The sequence below is a fragment of the Staurois parvus genome, unplaced genomic scaffold (genome assembly GCF_062004578.1).
Source record: "Staurois parvus isolate SC_StPar_1 unplaced genomic scaffold, SC_StPar_1.0 ptg001291l, whole genome shotgun sequence".
Taxonomy (NCBI): Eukaryota; Metazoa; Chordata; class Amphibia; order Anura; family Ranidae; genus Staurois; species Staurois parvus.
In genome coordinates this window covers 100,587-115,297 of record NW_028319087.1, presented here as the reverse complement: position 1 = coordinate 115,297, position 14,711 = coordinate 100,587, and the positions used below count along the sequence as shown (strand labels likewise).

The following is a 14,711-nucleotide window of genomic DNA, read 5'->3' as shown; positions in this document are numbered from 1 at the left end:
GAGCGTCAACTATTTTCAGTTTCAGTTTTCTAGACAACTGCTTAGAAGAACCCATGGTGCTGATTGTTGGGGCAAGGTCAGATGAGTCTGGGCATTTAAAACATTTGAGCTTGACATCACCTGGTCTTCCCAGACGATGATTGAGAACAATCCATGACACTGGCAGGTCTCAGCTTTGCAAAGGGGGCAGTGCATGCTATAAATTCTGCAGGGTGCCCAAACTTTTGCAGACGCCATTTTTTTGTTTTCTGTTATTTTGAAAGTGTAAATGATGGAAATAAAATCTAACTTTTGTTGACATATTATAAGAATGTCTAATCTGTAATTTGATGCCTTTTGGAGATTTTTCCATCTTTCCTTGGCTTCTTTATGCACATTAATACAAATTTTTAGCTGGGGTGCCCAAACTTTCGATCCCCACTGTATCTGTAATCAAAATTCAAAGGTTACCAGATGGAAATCAGTCATGGGGGGATACCTCTGGGTCAATGCTGGATTGCACCATAATATTAGAACTTAATAAATAGCCTGTATTGCTCTGAAACTTATTTTGAAGCATTTTGATACTTAATTTGTATGTACCAGTAGAGTAAAAAACTTTTAATGATATATTGGATGTATAAATAAAAATATTTATTTTGTGTTTGCAAAGGTTGCCCTTAAAATCCCATCAAATGTTAGAAGAGTTACATGGAATAATTTTTTTAAAGGACTATGCATATTCTTCAGGCTATCGGTTTGGTAATAAACTTCCAAAATTGTGCCCTCAAGCTCTCTCTGTAGCTGGTGTATCTAAGCCTCACATTAAACAAGGCACAGCCCGCTGGTCCTGCTGACTAGATCCATGACCATTCTGATAGTGAAGATGAATCCTCAGATGCTGCCGTTTCACACAAAAAAGTGCCTAAAAATGGAGGATGCTTCTGGGGCATTCACGGAGGTGTCTGCCCCCTTTGGCATGCACTAGCCGCTGTGTGCTGTCGAAGGTGTTCCCTTATCCTTATTTTGACAAATTTGTTTGCAAGGTTGGTAGCATCTTAAGAGACCCTTTTTGGTCCCAAAACTGTTTGCTGTGTGGTCTCTTTGATGAATCTCTTCTGAAGAAATGGATTCTCCTATTTCCAGGTTGAATAAGGTGACCTTGATACTGGTGGAGGAGTTTCCATGCCTGAAGGATCTGGCAGACAGGAAGGCAGAGTCTCTTGCCCACACGATGTTCACTATTCCTGGCTTGGCTCTTCGACCGGTTTGGCCACTGCTCTAGTGTCCCAGACCCTCACTGAATGGGCCATACTCCCTTTCCAGTGCCTGCTTTCCAAAGCTTTCAATTTCAGCAGTGGTGCTTTGTTGTGTGCTGTGCCTCAGATGTTGGTCTGCAGAGCAGACATCAAAGATGGCTCTCATGGATTTGCCCTTCCAGGGTGATCACCTCTTTGTGCCTTTCCTGTACAACATCATCAAAAATCTTACTGGGGGAAAGAGCAGTCCCAGCAGGGGAAAGTACCACATCACAAGCCCCCCGGATCTGCTGATAAGGGTTCTAAACCTTTCAAGGCCTCCGGGGTTACCAAGCGACCCTGAACTTCCAAGCCAGTCAAGCCGGTGTACAGGTCCTCAGCATGTCCAGAGTGGAGTATCGTCTTTGCTGCTTTGCTACCTCCCTGACTTCTGACAAGTGGGTCAAGGAGCTGATCCTGCCTGGTTACTAAATAGAATTCCAATCTTGTCCTTCAGAGTTTTTTCCTTCCAACCTGCACTTTTTCCGAAGAAAGAAGTCTTTCACCCACTCCTGGATCTTAAGGCCCTGAACTGCTTTGTGCACGTGCAGAAGTTCAAAATGGAGCCTGTTCGGTCCATGGTGGCTTCCCTTCATCAGGGAGATTTCTTGGCATCTATCAAACTCAAGGATGCCTACCTACGCATCCCCATTTCTACGGGGCACAAATGTTTCTTCCGCTTTCCTGTGGGAGAGGAGCATTATCAGTTTGGCAAACGTATATATTCGCCAGCACACCTTGGATCTCCAATTTGGTCCAAAGAGGTTGGGATTGCAAAAAGATCACACCACAAAAGTGCAATGTTTCTACACTCAGTTCCATGTGAGGACTCTTCAGAGTCCACCGACTCCTTTGGATACCCAGGTTTGTCTGGGTTAAAAGACCAGGACTCCGCCGCTTTAGTGGCTTTGGCCTCATGCCCTTCAGTAGGGGAAATTGTTTCTTCCGTTGCATTGGACAGTGGTCACGATGGACGCTAGCCTGTTCGGCTGGGGAGGAGTTCTGGGGGTAAGCTTGGCCCAGGGTTGATGGGTGCTGTAGGAGTCCCGATTACCAGTCAATGTCTTGGAGCTTCGGCTATCAGGATGTGTCAGGAACAGTGGACAAAACATTTTTTAGGCACCCGGTCCAAATCCCGGGGGACATGGAGTGTAGCAGCGTCGCTGAAGGTGTCGTGCATTTTCAGGTGGGCAGAGCATCATGTACTGGCTCTCTGCTTTGCACATCCCCAGCGAAAATTGGCAGGCAGACTACCTCAGCTGTCAAATGTTTAGACCAAGGCAAGTGGCACCTGCATCCAAATATGTTTAAACAGATTTGCCTCCGGTGGGGCACTCCAAACGTGGATCTCCTGGCATCTCAGTTCAACAGGAAGTTGCAGAGATTCATGGGTAGGACAAGGGATTTACTTGCGAATGCAACGGATGCCCTGGTGGTGTCATGGAGCCAGTATTGTTTACTCTATGCAGTGCCTCCTTTCAAGCTTCTACCCTGGCTGCTGCAAAGGTTAAAGACCATAGGCATTACGGTCATCTTGGTATGTTTGGATTGGCCTCGCTGCCCTTGGTATGCTGGCATGATGCTGCTGGTTGCAGATGTTCCTTGTCATCTGCTGCTCAAGGCAGATCTTCTGTCTCAAGGACCAATCTTCCACCCTGCTTGAAAACCACTGGTTTTAAAGGCTTGGCTATTAAAAGCCAGATTCTAAGAGACAGGGGTATGTCGGAGTCGTGATTCCTACCATGTGTATGGCACGGAAGTAGTCTCTTAGGAAGATATACCATTGCACCTAGAAGACATATTTTGTGATGTGAGGCTGCTGGTGTTCATTTTTGGTGGCTAGAATTTTTGTCTTTTCTGCAATGGGGTGTTGAGTAGAAGCTATCAATAAGTACCATCAAGGGCAAGGTTTCCGCTCTGGCCATTTTCTTTCAATGTCCTCTAGCCTTGCACTCTTTGATTCATACTTTCGTTCAAAGGTTTAGACGTGGCACCTCCTGTGTTCTCCCTGTTGCCACCATGGGATCTGAATCTGGTTATATCTGTTCTCCAAAGCCTCATTATGAGAATATTAGGGAGATTTCCTTGCTAAATCTGTCCCAGAAGGTGGCCTTTTTAGTGGCTATCACTTCTGCCGGCAGAGTGTCTGAGTTGGGGGCTTTGTCCTTTTTTTAGATCTCCTTATTTGGTGTTGCACAAAGATAAGGTGGTTCTTTGTCCATGCCCTTCCTTTCTCCCGAAGGTGGTCTCTGACTTTCATTTAAACTAAGACATTTGTCCTACCGTCCTTATGTCCTTGCCTGTCACATCCTAAGGAGTTCGATCTGCATGCCTTGCATGTAGTTTGGGCAATGATAGCAGAAAAGACAAAAATCGTAAGCGCTGAGCATACCCTTTGGCGCTATATAAATACTGTATAATAATAATGTATAATAATAATAATTTAGGTGTATCTTTCTGTTAGAGTCCTTTTTCGGAGGTCGGAGTCCCTTTTTGTGATCACGGATGGGCCGAGGAAAAGTGTGGTGGCGTCTTCTGCTACCATTTCTAAATGGATTTGGCAGATGGTGGTTCAAGCTTATGCCATTTAAGGGTCAGGTTCCTCCTTTTCCGGTAACTGTGCACTCTACTAGGTTGCTTAGTGCCTCTTGGGCCTTCTGTCATCAAGTGTCTGTGTCTCACACTTGCAAGATGGCTACCTGGTTGTCTGTGCACACTTTTACAAAATTTTACAAGGTGAATGTCTTGGTGTCTTCGGACACATGTTTTGGTTGCAAAGTATTACAGGCAGCTGTTTGAGGTTTCTGTTCCCTCCTGGAGGGTGTATTTTCTGGTTGGGCTCCTGTTGGCCTGGTTTTGGCCTTGGTTTCTCTCACCCCTCACTGTTTCACTGGTTTGGGATGTCCCTGTGGTCAAGAATGGAAGACTGTGTCCATCATGAACGAAAAAGAAAATGGGATTTTTTTTTTGTTTTGTTTTTTTTGTTACCGTAAAATCCTTTTCTCTGAATTTATAGAGGGGTGGGTGCTGTGTCCATCAATTTAGTGTTTATCTTCTGACACTGCTTGTTACTAACTGGATTGCCTATGCATAGAGGGGGCTTATATCAGCCAGAACTGCCCATAAGCATTACCAAATTTTTTTCTGCCTAGTGTCTTACTCCTGTAGTTGGTGCTATAAACCCTGTGGTCAAGAATTGAATACGCTGTGTCCGTCAATGAACTCAGAGAAAGGGATTTTACTGTAACAATCCCGTTTTTGCAACAGGTTCATGAAAATGGCACCCTTCCTCCAAGTCCACTATTGCCAGCTAAATAAGACCGCTTATTGTAAGAGCTTATACTCTTAAGCACATAACCACATGCCAGTACTCTTCCATGCTCACTCCACCGGATTGGGGGTTACCTGGGCATTTTGCAATCAGGCGTCTCTTGTTCAGCTTTGTAAAGCTGCCACCTGGTCTTCAAGTTCAGGTATGTCTAGCACTCTGTGGAAACAACTTTCAGCCACCAGGAGTTTTCAGCAGCACTCTGAGTTGAGTCTGTTTCACTTTTTTTTGTTTTGATGGGCCCGTTTGCATGGTTTTTAGGGATGGCTTAGGTGTATGAATATCAAGCCTATTGAATTTTGACTTTAATTTCATGTCTTGGAGTACAGTACTGAAGACAGGACCCTCTAATTCTCTGTTACTCTGCAATGCATGCTAATAGAGGTTTTATAGAGTGAGGTAGAGTTATAGGGGTATGCCCTAGGGGATGTGTCCCCCAAAAGCTTTTCCAGTGTCCAGCCAATTGTAGGTAGTGACCTATAACACCAGAATCTATGAATATCTAGCCTTTGTCCTATTCTATAAAAGTGGTTGTAAAGAATTAATATATATATATATTTGGACATGGGCACAATTTTTGTTTTTTTCAGGTATTTACCAAAACATATTCAAGCTATAGTTACATAATGGATATGGGCTGAAAATGCACACTCTCAGGTTTAATTTGAGGGTGTGTACATCTAATTGGAGGAAGGGTTTAGGAGTTAGAGTAATTGGACAGTTTAATCTAATCATAAATAAAATGTTAATTTGTAATATTTTGTTGAGAATCCTTTACTGCCAATGACTGCCTGAAGTCTGGAAACCATGGACATTACCAAAGACTGGGTTTTCTCATTTCTGATGCTTTTCCAGCCTCTAACTGCAGCTGTCTTTAGTTGTTCGTTGTTTGTGGGTCTTTCTGCCTTTTAGTTTTGCTTTCAGCAAGTGAAATGCATGCTCATTTGGGTTGAGATCAGGTGATTGACTCAGGCAGAATTGCAGAATATTCCACTTCTTTTCTTTCAAAAGTCCCTGGCTTTTGAAGTGTTTTAGATCATTGTCCATCTGTACTGTGAAGCGCCGTCCAATCAACTTTGCTGCATTTGGCTGATTCTGGGCTGACAGTATATCCGTAAACACTGCAGAATTCTTCTGGCTGCTTCTGTCTTCTGTCACATCATCAATAAACACCAATGACACAGTGCCACTGGAAGCCATGCATGACCATGCCATCACACTGCCTCCACCATGTTTTACAGATGACATTGTGTGCTTTGGACCATGAACTGTTCCAAGCCTTCTCCACACTTTTTTTCTTCTCATTGTTCTGGTACAGATTAATCTTAGTTTCATCCGTCCAAAGAATGCTTTTCCAGGACAGATCTGGCTTTTTTTTATGTTTTTCGGAAGTCTAATCTGGCTTTTCTATTCTTCTTATGAATGGTTTGCACCTTGTGGTGAACCATCTGTATTTGCTCTCGTGAAGTCTTCTCTTGATTGCCCGCTCCTGGAGAGTGTCCTTCACTTGTCTGGATGTTGTGAATGGGTTTGTCTTTACCATAGGTACATATTTAGTCTGGCTGAAAAAAGACAAAAGTCCATCCAGTTCAACCATAGAAAAAAAAAATATATAATCCTATACCCACAGCTGATCCAGAGGAAGGCAAAAAAAAAACCCAGCAAATCATAATCCAATTTACACCTGCTGGGAAAAAATTCCTTCCTGATCCCCCGAGAGGCAATCTGATATTCCCTGGATCAACTTTACCTATAAATGTTAGTATCCAGTTATATTCTGTGTATCTAAGAAAGAATCCAGGCCTTTTTTTTTTTTTTTTAAGCAATCCACTGAGCTGGCCAGAACCAACTCTTGAGGGAGTCTATTCCACATTTTCACAGCTCTCACTGTGAATAAACCTTTCCGTGTTTGGAGCTTAAATTTCTTTTCCTCTAGACTAAGAGTTGTCCTTTGTGTTGACCTCAGGGTGAATAGCTCTACACCAAGTTCACTATATGAACCACTGATGTATTTATACATGTTGATCATATCCCCCCTTAATCTCCTCCTCTTTTCAAGAGAGAATACATTTAGTTCCTCTAATTTTTCCTCATAGCTGATCTCCTCCATGCCTCGTATCAGTTTAGTTGCCCTTCTCTGTACTTTCTCAAGTTCCCCAATGTTCTTTTTGTGAATTTGTGCCCAAAACTGAACTGCATATTCCAGATGAGGTGTTACTAATGATTTTACAGGGGTAAAATGATATCTTTCTCTCTGGAGTCTATACCTCTTTTAATACAAGAGAGGATTTTGCTCGCTTTAGAAATCGCAGCTTGGCATTGCATGCCATTAAGCTTGTGATCTACCAGAACCCCCGTATCCTTCTCCACCATTGATTCCCCCAGTTGTACTCCCCCTAATATGTATGATGCATGCATATTCTTAACCCCCAAGTGCATAACCTTACATTTATCAACATTAAATTTCATTTGCCACATAGTTGCCCAATTAAACAGGATTTTTCCAAGCCCGCAGACTTTACCTTACAAATTAGCCGTGTGTGGGGAACTGTGTCAAACGCTTTTGCAAAATCCAAGTATACCATGTCTACCGTTACCCCTCTGTCCAAGGTTTTGCTCACCCCCTCATAAAAAGAAACCAGATTTGTTTGACAACTTCTGTCTTTAAACAAATTTAAACTAAGAGGTCTGTAATTACTTGGTAAAGATTTTGACCCCTTTTTAAATATTGGCACCACATTGGCCTTACGCCAATCCAGTGGTGCTATGCCAGTCATTTAAGAGTCCCTAAAAATTAGAAACTATGGCTTTCAAATGACAGAGCTCAATTCTTTAAGGACCCGTGGGTGTATGCCATCCAGTCCAGGTGCTTTATTCACCTTTTTATGTCTAAATATTTTTGGATCATATCAATTGTGAGCCAATGTGGATCATCTGGAGCTGTGTCAATACCTTGCCCATTATGGACAAGAGCTCCCCCATGCTCCTTTGTATATACAGAGCTGAAGAAGGTATTTAATAAATTTGCCTTCCTTGTCCCCAGTCACCCACTCTAGATTATTTTGTAAAGGGCCTACATGCTCGCACCGAACCTTTTTACTATTAATATATTTGAAGAATTTTTTGGGGTTGGTCCTACTATCTTTTGCAATCTGTCGTTCGTTTTCAATTTTTGCGGCCTTTATTTCCTTTTTGCATATTCTGTTATATTCTTTGTAATGTTTAAACGATGATAGTGTTCCTTCATTTTTATATTGCATAAAAGCTCTTTTCTTATCTATAGCCTTTTTTACTTTGGCCGTAAGCCACATAGGTTTGATTTTTAGCCTTATAAACTTGTTGCCCATGGGAATATATTTTGCAGTGTGTTCACATACAGTCTTTTTGAAGAACTCCCATTTCTGTGTTGTGTTCATCAAAGCTAATATTCCCTCCCAGTCTTGGAGAGCAGCTCTCTGCCCTGGAAAATTACCTCTCTTGAAATTAAGCGTTTTTATTTTTCCCGTATGTGCTTGCTGTTTACAGCTAACAATAAAAGAAATCATGTTATGGTCATTGCTACCTAGATGTTCTTTTATATGGACATTCTTAATAAGCTCTGCATGGTTTGAGATTACCAGGTCCAGCAGAGCATCATTCCTAGTAGGGGCCTCTATGAACTGTACCATAAAATTGTCCTGTAGTAGGTTTAAATATTTTTGCCCTTTAACTTTTCCTGCAGTACCATTACTCCAGTCAATTTCCAGGTAGTTAAAATCCTCCATTATCATCACTGTCCCAGCCCTTGCAGCCCTTTCAATCTGTGTAAGGAGCTGAGTTTCCACCTCCTCATTAACACTGGGAGGCTTATAACAAACTCCAACCAATAATTACCTTTGTAGTACGCACCCCCATGTGCAGTTCCACCCATAGTACTTCAGCCTCATCACACTCTCCATCAACTAGGTCCTCTTTCACACTTGCTCTAAGAGCACTTCTCACATAGAGACATATACCACCACCTTTCCTATTTACTCTGTCTCTCTGAAAGAGAACATAACCAGGAATATTAATGGCCCAGTCATGCAAAGAATGAAGCCAAGATTCAGCAATACCGATTAAATCATAGCTCTCTTCATGCAACAAAGCTTCCAACTCGCCTATTTTGCTTGGCAGACTTCTGGCATTGATGAAAAAACACTTTAATTGATTGACACCTTGTTCACACGTATGTTGCATATTTTTTATTTTCATACAAATGGTACCAATTCCACTGGTTGTTTGTAACATGGGAACCTTCTTATCATCTGCCATAGCCTCCCCCCCATCTTTACCCATTCCACCCACCAATTAGTACTGAACCCTGTCTGATCTGTCTACCCCGTTATAATCTAATTCTCCCTCCCCCTTGATCCTAGTTTAAATACTCCTCCAGCCTTCCCATAATCCTCTCCCCCAGCACAGCAGACCCCCTTCCATTTAGGTGCAGACCATCTCTACTATATAGGTTGCACCCCAATGAAAAGTCAGCCCAGTGCTCTAGGAACCCAAATCCTTTCCTCTTACACCAGGTCTTCAGCCATGCATTGAGTTCTCTAATCTCCCTGTCTTTCCTGAGCTGCGCATGGCACAGGTAATATTTCAGAGAATATCACCTTGGAAGTCCTTCCCTTCAACTTGCAACCTAGTTCTTTGAATTGATTCTTAAGGAGCATCCACCTTCCATGTATTCTGTCATTGGTTCCAACATGGACCAAGACAGCTGGGTCATGCCCAGCCCCTCCCAGTAATTTTATCAACCCGGTCCACCACATGCCGAACCCTGGCACCAGGGAGACCGCAAACCATTTGGTTGAGGCGATCCTGGCGACAAATTATTCTATCAGTCCTTCTGATCCTAGAATCCCCTACTACCACCAGCTGTCTAGGCCTTCCTGCACTACCCTCACCACCCCTCCCAGATAGTCTGCCCTCCCGGCTGTTAGGGATAGCAGTGACATCCAGGGCTGCCACGCCTGAGCTTGCCAACCCTACATCTTCACCCAACTTGGCAAATCTGTTTGATCTTGTGATCATCTACCACTGTTGTCTTCCATGGACGTCCATTCCTTTTTATGTTGCTGAGCTCACCAGTGCATTCTTCTTTCCTCAGAATGTACCAAACTGTTGATTTGGCCATTCCTAATGTTGCTGATACAGTGAAGGATATAAGAATTTGATCCCCTGCTGATTTTGAATGTTTGTCCACTCACAAAGAAATGATCAGTCTAAAAATTGAATGGTAGGTGTATTGTAACACTGAGAGCCAGAATAGCAAAACTATATTCAAAAGAAATGCATGTCTAATAAATTATGCACTGATTTGCATGTTCATGAGGGAAATAAGTATTTGATCCCTTTCACAAAACATGACTTAGTGCTTGGTGGCAAATCCCTTGTTGGCAATCACAGAGGTCAGACTTTTCCTGTAGTTGGCCACCAGGTTTGCACACATCTCCGGATGGATTTTGGCCCAATCCTCTTGGTATATCCTCTCCAAGTCATTAAGTGTCACGTACCTGGGTAGTGAGCCTGACGTGAAGAGGCAGACCTCTCGTACAACCCCGGCTCAAGGACTGCTGAGAGTGGGACAGCGGTCGCAAGAGCACGGTGGGGTATGAGGGCCTGAGATCTGTCCAGAGATAGCAGCTGGACTGATGAGTAGCAGACCAGAGCAGGGTGCAGATGTATCCGTGCTGGATGGATGCGGGAGCACCGTGTAGAGAGAAGCGGAGTCAGACGAGCCAGGTTCGGTATTCGATGAGACAGATCAGGCTTAGATGGCAGGCAGGAGAATAGTCGGGTCACAGGCCAGGTTCAGCAACAGGAGGTCAATCAAGTGGGAGCAGGCAAAAGAGCAATCCAAGGACAGGCCGTTAGTCAGGGCAGGAGACGATCAATCAGAAGTCAGGAAACAGGCTGGTTTTGGCAACAGGGAGCAATCTCAGAAGTCAGGAACAAGAGCCGGGGAGGCAACCACAGCAGCCAGTTTAAATAGCCCTCTTGGCGCCAGCATTAGTGACAGGCGAGCACCTGCGAGCCTCTGTCCAGGCGCCCGCACATCTGTTCGGCTCACCAGAACCCTGCATATGCGCATATTTGTGCACCGCGAAGCTTCACCTGGACTACTGGCAGGCATTTCCTGACATTAAGGCTTGGTGGCTGTCGTTTGGCAACTTGAACTTTCAGCTCCCTCCACAGATTTTCAATCGGATTAAGGTCTGGAGACTAGGTAGACCACTTCAGGACCTTAATGTGCTTCTTCTTGAGCCACTCCTTTGTTGCCTTGGCCCTGTGTTTTGGGTCATTGTCATGCTGGAACACCCATCCACGACCCATTTTCAATGACCTAGCTGAGGGAAGAAGGTTCTCACCCAAGATTTGATAGTACATTGCCCCGTCCATCGTCTTTGATGTGGTGCAGTTGTCCTGTCCCCTTAGCAGAAAAACACCCCCAAAGCAGAATGTTTCCACTACTATGTTTGACAGTTGGGATGGTGTTCTTGGGGTCATAGGCAGCATTCTTCCTCCTCCAAACACGGCGAGTTGAGTCAATGCCAAAGAGCTCTATTTTGTTTTCATCTGACCACAACACTTTTAACCAGGCCTCCTCTGCATCATTCAGATGTTCAGTGGAAAACGTCAGATGGGCCTGGACATGTGCTTTCTTGAGCAGAGGGACCTTGCGGGCACTGCAGGATTTCAATCCTTGTTGGCGTAGTGTGTTACCAATTGTTTTCTTGGTGACTGTGGTCCCAGCTGCTTGGAGATCATTGACAAGATCCTCACGTGTAGTCCTGGGATGATTCCTCACTGTTCTCATGATCATTGACACTCCATGAGGTGAGATCTTACATGGTGCACCAGACCTAGGGAGACTGACAGTTGTTTTGTGTTAATTCCATTTGTGAATGATTGCACAAACTGTTGTCACCTTCTCACCAAGCTGCTTGGCGATAGTTTGGTAGCCCAGTCCAGCCTTGTTTAGGTCTACTATGTTGTTCCTGACATCCTTGGACAGCTCTTTGGTCTTTGCCATGGTGGAGAGTTTGGAATCTGATTGTTTGATTGCGCTTGTGGACAGGTGTTGTTTTTTTTTTATACAAGTAACAAAATGAGATGAGCAGCACTCCCTTTAAGAGACTGCTTCTAATCTCAGCTTGTTACCTGTATGAAAGAAACCTGGTAGCCAGAATTCCTGCTGAATGATAGGGGATTAAATACTTATTTCCCTCATGAACATGCAAATCAGTGCATAATTTGTTAGACATGCATTTCTTTTGAATTTTTTTTATTGCTATTCTGTCTCTGTTACAGTACACCTACTATTCAATTTTTAGACTGATCATTTCTTTGTGAATGGGCAAACATTCAAAATCAGCAGGGGATCAAATACCTATTTCCTTCACTGTATCTCTCTGATGGTTTTGTTTAGTTTTTGAAGCCTTACACTTGCATGGACAACTCCTTGGAATGCAAGATATAGGTTCACAGCAATAGATTCCAAATGCAAATACCACACTTAGAATCAACTCCAGACCTTTTACCTGCTTAATTGAAGAAATAAATAACGAAGGAGTAACCCACACCTGGCCATGAAACCGCTTTTGATTCAATTGTCCAATTACTTTTGGTCCCTTGAAAAAGGGGGGATGGCTACTCTTAAGAGCAGTAATTCCTAAACCCTTCCTCCAATTTGGATGAACATACTCTCAAATTAAACCTGAGAGTGTGCACTTTCAGTTCATATCCATTGTAGAACTATAGCTTGAATATGTTTTGGTAAATACCTGAAAAATAACTAAAATTGTGCCTGTGTCCAAATATATATGAACCTAACTCTATGTGTGTGTGTGTTTTACAATAGAATAAAAACATGGTATACTTCCCTGATCCGTGCAATGGTATTGCAAAGAGTGGTCCCTTACCTCAGCTTCTGGAGCTTCAGTGGTTTGGCTCCTCCTCTTTTCTGAGTGCCCCCCCTCTCTCTCGATCTCTCTCTCTCTCGCCCCTCTCCCCTCCCTCCCTCTCTCTCTCCCCCCTCTCCCCTCCCTCTCTCTCTCCCCCCTCTCCCCTCCCTCTCTCTCTCCCCCCTCTCCCCTCCCTCTCTCTCTCCCCCCTCTCCCCTCCCTCCCTCCCTCTCCCTCCCCCTCCCTCCCTCCCTCCCTCTCCTTCCCTCCTCTCCCTCCCTCTCCTTCCCTCCTCTCCCTCCTCTCCTTCCCTCCCTCCCTCCCTCCCTCCCTCCCTCCCTCCCCTCCCTCTCCCCCTCTCCTCCCTCCCTCCCTCTCCTTCCCTTTTCTCCCTCCCTCTCCTTCCCTTTTCTCCCTCCCTCTCCTCTCTCTCCCTCCCTCTCCTCTCTCTCCCTCCCTCTCCTCTCTCTCCCTCTCCTCTCTCTCCTCTCTCTCCCTCTCCTCTCTCTCCTCTCTCTCCCTCTCCTCTCTCTCCTTTTCCTCTCTCTCCCTCTCCTCTCTCTCCTCTCTCTCCCTCTCCTCTCTCTCCTCTCTCTCCCTCTCCTCTCTCTCCCTCTCCTCTCTCTCTCCCTCTCCTCTCTCTCTCCCTCTCCCCTTCCTTTCCACTCCCTCCTTCTCTCCCTCCCCTCCCACCCCTCTCTCCCCTCCCTCCCCTCCCTCCCCTCCCTCCCCTCTCTCCACTCTCTCCCCTCCCCTCTCTCCCCCCCCCTCTCCCCTCTCCTCTTCCCCCCCTCTCCCCTCTCTCCCCTCCCCCCTCTCTTCTCCCTCCCCTCTCCCCCCTCTCTTCTCCCTCCCCTCTCCCCCCTCTCTTCTCCCTCCCCTCTCTCCCCTCTCTTCTCCCTCCCCTCTCTCCCCTCTCTTCTCCCTCCCCTCTCTCCCCTCTCTTCTCCCTCCCCTCTCTCCCCTCTCTTCTCCCCTCTCTTCTCCCTCCCCTCTCTCCCCTCTCTCCACTCCCTCCCCTCCCTACCTCTCTCCCCTCCCTCCCCTCTCTCCCCTCCCCTCTCCCCCCTCTCCCCCCTCTCCCCCCTCTCCCCCCTCTCCCCCCTCTCTCCCCTCCCTCCCCTCCCTCCCCTCTCCCCCTCTCCCCCCTCTCTCCCCTCCCTCCCCTCCCTCCCCTCTCTCCCCTCCCTCCCCTCTCTCCCCTCTCTCCCCTCTCTCCCCTCCCTCCCCTCTCTCCCCTCCCCCCCCTCCCTCCCCTCCCTCCCTCCCCTCCCCTCCCTCCCTCCCCTCCCCTCCCTCCCTCCCTCCCCTCCCTCCCCTCTCTCCCCTCCCTCCCTCCCCTCTCTCCCCTCCCTCCCTCCCCTCTCCCCCCTCTCTTCTCCCTCCCCTCTCCCCCCTCTCTTCTCCCTCCCCTCTCCCCCCTCTCTTCTCCCTCCCCTCTCCCCCCTCTCTTCTCCCTCCCCTCTCTTCTCCCTCCCCTCTCTTCTCCCTCCCCTCTCTTCTCCCTCCCCTCTCTTCTCCCTCCCCTCTCTCACCTCCCTCCCCTCTCTCACCTCCCTCCCCTCTCTCCCCTCCCCTCTCCCCCCTCTCTCCCCTCCCCTCTCCCCCCTCTCTCCCCTCCCCTCTCCCCCCTCTCTCCCCTCCCCTCTCCCCCCTCTCTCCCCTCCCCTCTCCCCCCTCTCTCCCCTCCCCTCTCCCCCCTCTCTCCCCTCCCCTCTCCCCCCTCTCTCCCTCCCCTCTCCCTCCCCTCTCCCCCCTCCCTCCCTCCCCTCTCCCTCCCCTCCCTCCCCTCTCTCCCCTCCCTCCCCTCTCTCCCCTCCCTCCCCTCCCTCCCCTCTCTCCCCTCTCTCCCCTCCCTCCCCTCTCTCCCCTCCCTCCCTCCCCTCCCTCCCCTCCCTCCCCTCCCTCCCCTCTCTCCCCTCTCTCCCCTCTCTCCCCTCCCCTCTCCTCTCTCCCCTCCCCTCTCCTCCCTCCCCTCTCTCCCCTCCCCTCTCCTCCCTCCCCCCCTCTCCCCTCCCTCCCCTCCCCTCCCCTTGTTGGATATCTATTTACTCGCTGCAACCTCTTCTTTTATATTTTGCAAAAAATTTTATAATTTATTTCTTTTTGTGCCCTAAAATTAACATAAATTTAATTTTTACTGAACCCTTTGTGATATCGTGTGCCATAAAATATTTG

The 14,711-nt window shown here is 46.6% G+C and overlaps 1 protein-coding gene across 2 annotated transcripts in view; it reads left to right on the top strand.

Annotated features, from left to right (window-relative positions):
• The window catches only part of LOC149437411 (ubinuclein-2-like), a 155,973-nt gene that overhangs the window by 72,184 nt on the left and 69,078 nt on the right, over positions 1-14,711 (top strand). The window lies entirely within an intron of this gene.